Source organism: Bactrocera latifrons, unplaced genomic scaffold (genome assembly GCF_001853355.1).
Source record: "Bactrocera latifrons isolate USDA-ARS-PBARC rearing strain unplaced genomic scaffold, ASM185335v1 scaffold_360, whole genome shotgun sequence".
In the NCBI taxonomy this organism is placed as follows: Eukaryota; Metazoa; Arthropoda; class Insecta; order Diptera; family Tephritidae; genus Bactrocera; species Bactrocera latifrons.
The window spans coordinates 156,573-164,029 of NW_017537002.1; the positions used below are offsets into that span (position 1 = coordinate 156,573).

The 7,457-nt window shown below is 33.1% G+C and overlaps 1 protein-coding gene across 1 annotated transcript in view; it reads left to right on the forward strand.

The window, feature by feature from the left end:
- Positions 1–1,256: 1,256 nt before the first annotated feature.
- The window catches only part of LOC108971867 (long-chain fatty acid transport protein 4), a gene marked incomplete in the record, with an annotated part of 26,511 nt that continues 20,310 nt past the window's right edge, over positions 1,257–7,457 (forward strand). Inside the window, 1 exon segment of the mRNA XM_018938190.1 lies at positions 1,257–1,621.

A 7,457-nucleotide genomic window follows, 5' to 3' on the forward strand; every position in this document is an offset into this window, starting at 1 on the left:
AGAGGGTGTTTTACTTATAACAGTGAATCTTTGTGAATAAACTAGATAAATTTGAGCAAAAACTTGGCACAGGCCAACCTATATAACTAATATCAGGAATTCCGAGCATCCGGCTGACCAGCTCCATATAATTGGTGTTTTGTATGTGGCATCTTAGTAGTATGTGGTATTGGGAAAATATATAAAATCGCGTCAATATTACCCAACTCTCACATATTTCCACATACATATTTCTCACATATTACCCAGATTTCAATTTTTTCACTGTCCTGAAAGCGAAATTTATGTATAAAATGTTCAACCAATTTAAACCCACTTTTTCGAACTGAGTGCGACTGTTGTCGATAATAATTTTTATAAATCACTCCTATATGTGAGATCTAAATAAATTCAATATTTTAATAAATTTGTATTACAATATTATAATAGTTAATTACTTGTTTGAACTCTTTAACGATGAAAAAATCATTATAGATCTTTTTTAAAGAGCTTTAAATTTCCTACGGACAAAAACAAATCAAAATATTTTGCACACATCGTTTCGGAACCGCCGATATCAGACCATAGTGGTCTATATATAGTATATGTATAATAACAAACCCCAGTCATTGTATGAATTTTTTGTTTTTATATATGTATATGTTAATATAAAAAAAAAGATGTCAGATAAACTTACGAAGTCAAGATAAAAAATCTTTTCAAACCTTTTGATGTAATAAGAAATGTACCTATGAATGTCATTTTAGCATTGATGCAGCCGAAGCTAACATTTTTTTTTAAATCCATAAATATTTCTAACCGTAACATACAGACATCAGAATATGTGACGTTTATAGTGCAAAGACCAGACTGCAGGATAATTGTATTTATATCAGTAACGATATGACATCATGACAAATTTTTGAAATCAACTCGCGGAAAAAAGTATCATATAATTCAAAGTTTTATGGGCGAAACTTTGAATACGATCATATCCGGTGTGTGCCTTTGCTAAGTGCTTTTTCCAACTAAACACGCCAAACTCATATAAGAGTTGCATAGTAAAAACAACTCATTTATCCCCCGCTATTTGGCTTTTCTATAGTAATGACATTCTAACTCGAAATTCCACCTGGCCGCCTCTTCTAATCATAAACTAGTAATAAATTTACACACTCCTACATATATATACATATGTTCATGTTTAGAGACGAATAGGTAAAAAGCAAACTCGTAAAGCAATCAGCTGTACGCGAGCAGCTGTTGTCAGTTCATTCGCGAGAGTCGTTCATAATGGCTGTGTGACTTATGTACCGCGAAATCATTTTAATTGTGAAAAAGAAAACAAAAGTATTAAGGAAAGCTGTAGAACACGGGGTTTATTGCACACCTATTAAATAAGCAAAAGATTAGTATTTATGAATTGACAAAGAAAATTGAGAGCGAGTTCCGGCATTTGGTGTGCAAACAAATAATATTTTGACGTGATAAATTATAATTACATACTATATGTACATATAGTATATACTAGAATTAGAAGTACTTGACTCAGCCGTTTAATGATTATTTGATGGCCAAAGCAGTTTGGTAGCTAGGTCATTCAGTGTGTGAAACTTGCATTGTTGTGACTCTCACGAGAACGATTGAGTTTTAACCGAGTGCTATGCCAACAAATACATATACATATATGCATACATACACGTTCATATAACTTTGCACGCATTTATACGCTTACGGCTAAATATCAAGGATAGAAACACAAAAAGTGAGACGGGGATTGCCAAAGTCGGCTGCGCAGTTGTAACTGATAAGAGGTGCCAGACCGTGGTACATACAAGCGGCGACGCGTGGAGCAAAGGAAACAGCTGACTGAATCATACACGAAGAAATAGGTATGTATTAAAATAAAAGAGTGAGTGTCGGGGGAAGTGGTTCAGCGGTTCGTAATCACTTCGTTGTTATGGTTTCGGTTTGACTTGCTTTATTGCTGAGATAACCGATTTGCATGGTGTGAGTGGACACGCTCGCGAATATCACAAAAACGGTATATCACTACAGTGATAGGAGCCACAATTATCCAAGCATGAGCTTGTGCATAACAACAATTGGAACTCAGTGCTAATAGACGACAATAAAACTATAATTAAGCATAAATGCACATAGTAATTTCTGTATGTAAATGGATGCAAAATTAAGTACATGGTACAGACCCTTAATATGTAAATTTATGTATATTAGTAATATTTATGTCGTAAAGTGAATTATTCAGAAATTGATATGTACAGATATACAAACATTCAAATATCAGTATATGTATATGCATGACAAACAGTGGCGAACAAAAGTCTACAGACAACCACTATTCTTTTGTTCACTTTTTTGAAAATGAGTTGATACCATTTTATTCTAATTTTTTGGATGTGGGAGCTCCTCCACTTATATTTTTAAACATCTTCCCGATTAAAAATTCAAACATTTGTATTAATAACACATAGTATTTCACAATGCTTCACTAAATCTTTTAAAATTTTTCACTATGTATATTAGTATATTGAATGTACACTCTAAACATTAAAATAAGTTCACATTTCACTTTTATTTTCTTATTCTCTTTTCATCGTTGAAAAGGTTAAATTGTTTATAATTATCAGGAAAACGAGCATTGATACATCTTAAACATCAAATATGTAGGATTTCTTTGTTTGTATTTTCGCGTAATTCTTTTTTCTATATTAACTATAATAAAAAATACTTTCCAACATTTTTCAAGCTATAATTTAGTTGTGAACACACGACCGCGTTTTAAATAATAATGGTCGAGCCAATACTCGGGGTGACTGAAGTACTTTTGCGTAGTACTCGTCAATGCGTCAATACTACCCAACTCTCACACATTTCCTTACGGTATTTCCCATTCTTTGGTCACGGCATGTTGCATGAGTATAATAGCCCTTCCTTACTTGTTTTAAACTGTATTTATTTAAGTTAGTTGTCTTTCGTTTTGTCGGAGCTCTATCATTAATGAAAACCTAATTTCGGACTTCCAGAAAAATATTTTAAGAAAAACCCAGATTTCTAGTTTTTAACTGTCCTGAAAGCGAATTTTATGTATAAAATGTCAACCAAAATTCAAAAAATCAACCAATTTAAACCCAGTTTTTCGGAAGGAGTGCGACTGTTGTATATAATAGTTTTTATAAATCACTTCTATATGTGAGATCTACTATAAATGAATTCAATATTTTAATAAATTTGTATATCACAATTCCGATTTCTTTGGCGCCGCGATCTGAAGGTACCGATGGAAGGAGGAAGTCCTTCTGATAAAAAAATATAGGATTGTAGGTACCGTAAACGCTTAGTTTAGGAGATATTCGACCTTAAAGTTCAAAAGTTCGCAAAATTCGTACACTTCAATAAGCTATTTCATAACATTAAACACACCTTATTCACATTTTTCACTTCAAATTAATTAAATTACACTATAAACTTGTAAATAAATCCATATTTTACGCTTTTAGCAGGTTTTTTACGTAAAAAAATCTTTATTTTAAAAATTAAATTTTACACTCGTTCGAACCTCATTTGCTTACCAAAAATTACGACGAAATGGAGCGCTGCCATGTGATGATCAGGCAATTCGCTGAAATTCCTCTGTTTCGTTTAAATTCCTCTATTCATGCATATGGATATTAACTTTTTTAATTTTATTAAGCAGATAAGTAATATTATATACATGTATTAGTAATATTGTATAATAATATTACGTAATAAAGTGTAAAGTATATTAGTACAGAAAGAAAATTCAAATTTTCGTTCAATATGAGTGCATGGTAACCAACAAATATAACCACTTTATAACAAAAACTCAATATATTTTTTTTATTTTTAACGCAGAAAGGAGTACTACGCGAAGTACTTTAGTCCCCCGGTATTCACTCGGCCAGGGTTATTTTTTTAAAGCCCGGCCGAAGGCCGCCAACCCAGAAAGAAGTATTACGCGAAAGTACTTAGGTCCCCCCTGGTATTCGCTCGACCAAGGTTATTTTTTTGGAGCGCGGCCGAAGGCCGCCAACCCAGAAAGGAGTACTTCAGTCATCCCGATATGATTTATATTTTATAATAATAGTTTGTCAAAAAAGTCTTGCGGTATTTTTATTGAATTTTCAATTGTTCATAAATTTTTTTTGATGACTCATACCCAGCTCTTGACCGATGCTACGGCTGCTACTATGCCGGTGTCTTTCGACCAATTCAGAGATTTTATCGCAATTTTCGACGACAGGTCTTCCCGAGCGTGGCGCATCTTCGACCACCTCTACACCAGAACGAAAACGTTGAAACCATCGTTGTGCGGTGGAAATGGAAACTGTATCGGGTCCATAAACTGCACAAATTTTATTGGCGGCTTGAGATGCATTTTTACCTTTATTGTAGTAGTACTGTAACCATATTTTCTCTTTATTTTGCTCCATGCTTGCGTCGCTATAACTCACGAACGACTTAAAAGAAACGACAATCAATAAAACACGTGTTAGCGCGTGAAATGAGCTTTCCAAAAAGATATAGCATGACCCGATGCGACGAATAAAACTAGAACTACGCGCTAAGTAGCGAAAATACAACAAGACTTTTTTGACAACCTAATATATCATAGAGTTTTCGTTATTTGTGTTTATTAAATATAAATCACATATTATACATATACAAATGTAGATGGAAACAGTGTTCACAACTCAATTATAACTTAAAAAATGTTGGAAAGTATTTTTTATTATAATTAATATAGAAAAAAGAATCACGCAAAAAAAACAAACAAAGAAAAATCGTTAATAATCCTACATATTTTATATTTAAGACGAGGTAACACTCGTTTTCCTCATAAATGTAAACAATCTAACCTTTGCAGCGACGAGTGAGATAAGTGATTTTTAAATTAATAAATTTAGGTAAAATATTACAAAATAAAATTAAAATGTGAACTTATTTCAATGTTTAAAGTGTATATTTAAATATACAGAGTAAAAACGTGAATAAATTTAGTGAAAGATAGGGAAATACCATGTGCTATTAGTGCAAATTTTTGACCTTTTAATCGTGAATATTTTTAAAAATATAAGTTATTTTTATATTACTTTTGGATATTCCTCCCCTGGAGAAGCTCCCCTATCCGCATATACCACATTTATAGGGAAATTCGGTTTTTTACCCCTCCGCCAAGGTAATCGGAATCGTGCCATTTGTATTATAATATTATAATAGTTAATCATTTGTTTGAACTCTTTTAAAAGTTCGTGGAGAACAAATTCTTTGTATATTTGATTTTTCTACTAATGAGACCATTTTTGTAGAACAGTAAATTTCCTAGTAAACTATGATGTTTGTAATTTAAGATTATTATTTTACTTGAGTTGTAGAATTAAAAATGGCAATGGACTTAAGATAGTCAAACCTCAACCGTAAATATTTATTAAACGGATAGGTTTAGAAAAAATCGTTATACAGATTTTTTTAAAGAATATCTCGTAAACTAAGCGTTTGCGGTACCTATAACCCAGATCGCGAGGCCAAAGAAATCGCAACTTTCCTTTTTTCCTAATCACAATAATCTAAAAAAATGATTACGTTAAGATAACCTCGAAGTTTCTTTCATTCCTCTTCTAGTTATTTTCTCGCTTCACTGCAATGACTCTGCTAAAAGAAATATCAGTGGCCAGAAGAAATTAAGAGATAAAATATTGTATCCGTATAAAACAGAAGAAAAAATTTAAAAATAGTGGTTCTGCTGAAGTTAAGCTGCGAAGTGGTCTTCGAGAAAACTATCTTGAAGAAACGATATCGTAAAGTTCAAAGTAGGAGACAAAAACTATCTATCCAAAAACACAAGAAAGGACTCTAAATGATAATAATTTTCGCAATAGAACACCAAGCAAGAAGCTTTTTATTTTAGAATAAACCAAAATTGTTAATTCAGTATTGAATATAAAAAAACATGGATTTTTCTGAAAAAATTTGATTTCTAAATGAGTCGAAGCTCAACATCTTTGATAGCGATGGTGAACAGCGACCCAACTAAATCTTAAAATGCCATAACAATTAAAATACATTAAAGTTTTCGCAATAAAACAATATGTTTGTAAACATTTGTCAAAGCAGTTCTTTGTGAAAAGTTATTGAAATTTCCAAACCATTACAACAAAAGGTGTATGGATATTTTTGTTCCTCACTGTATAACTGGCAACATGTGTTAGATGTGTGCCCGAACTTCTCCAACTGGTTGATTAATTTTATAGGTGGCAAATACAAAAGATTGACCAAACCCGTTAAGGAGTGCCACTATAAGTGAATAATTTTCCCATTATTTTACTTTAAGCTTTGACCTTTTAAAATATGATTGCTAATCAATATAGTACACAAGAGAGAAATAAAGAAATTATATGGTGCTATCCAAAGTAAACAGGACTTTTTGAATCTAGCGCCCCCTGGTGGCGCCATCTATATGTCGTATGGTCGTTGGAATCTGCTGTCTTTATCGATTGTCCAGTGAGAATTTCATGACATTGATTGGAAGTGAATTTATTTTAAGTATCTGGCGGCCATGCCAGTGCAAGTGCTGTATTGAACCAGAAGGAGACTATTTTGAATAAAATGATTTTGCCGAAAAACATCTGTTCTGTTTTATTTTAAATTCCTGTTTGCTTTGCAACGCACCTTGTATATGTCACACATTCCGGTACTGGAAGCTGAACGAATCCTGTGGATTTTAAATTGTGCTATACGGGAAGTAGGTGTGGCTGTTGTTCGATTTCATTTTCACAATGGGGCATTAGAATGTAAATGCAAATAAAATTTTGTCGAAATCGGTTGGTCGGGTCCCAAGATATGGGATTTCACCAAAAAGTGGGCGGTGCCACACCCATCTTCCCATTTTTACACTAGCTCCAATAAAGCTCTCTTATACCATGTGGGTGGTGAAATTTAATGTCACCGGCGTATTTAGTTATTGATTTATCGCATTTTAAGTAGTTTTTAACAGTACCGTTATATGGGAAGTGAGCGTGGTTTTCCTTCGATTTCAGCTATTTTCACGCTGTCGGTAGAAGTTCTTATAATATTTTTACTCAGTAAATTTGTTTTTATACTCTCGCAACAAAGTTGCTAAAGAGAGTATTATAGTTTTGTTCACATAACGGTTGTTTGTAAGTCCTAAAACTAAAAGAGTTAGATATAAGTTTATATATACCAAAGTGATAAGGGTGACGAGTAGAGTTGAAATCCGGATGTGTGTCTGTCCGTCCGTCCGTCTGTGCGTCCGTCCGTGCAAGCTGTAACTTGAGTAAAAATTGATATATCCTGATGAAACTTGGTACACGTATTTCTTGCCTCCATAAGAAGGTTAAGTTCGAAGATGGGCAAAATCGGCCCACTGCCACGCCCACAAAATGGCGGAAACCGAAAACCTATAAAGTGTCATAACT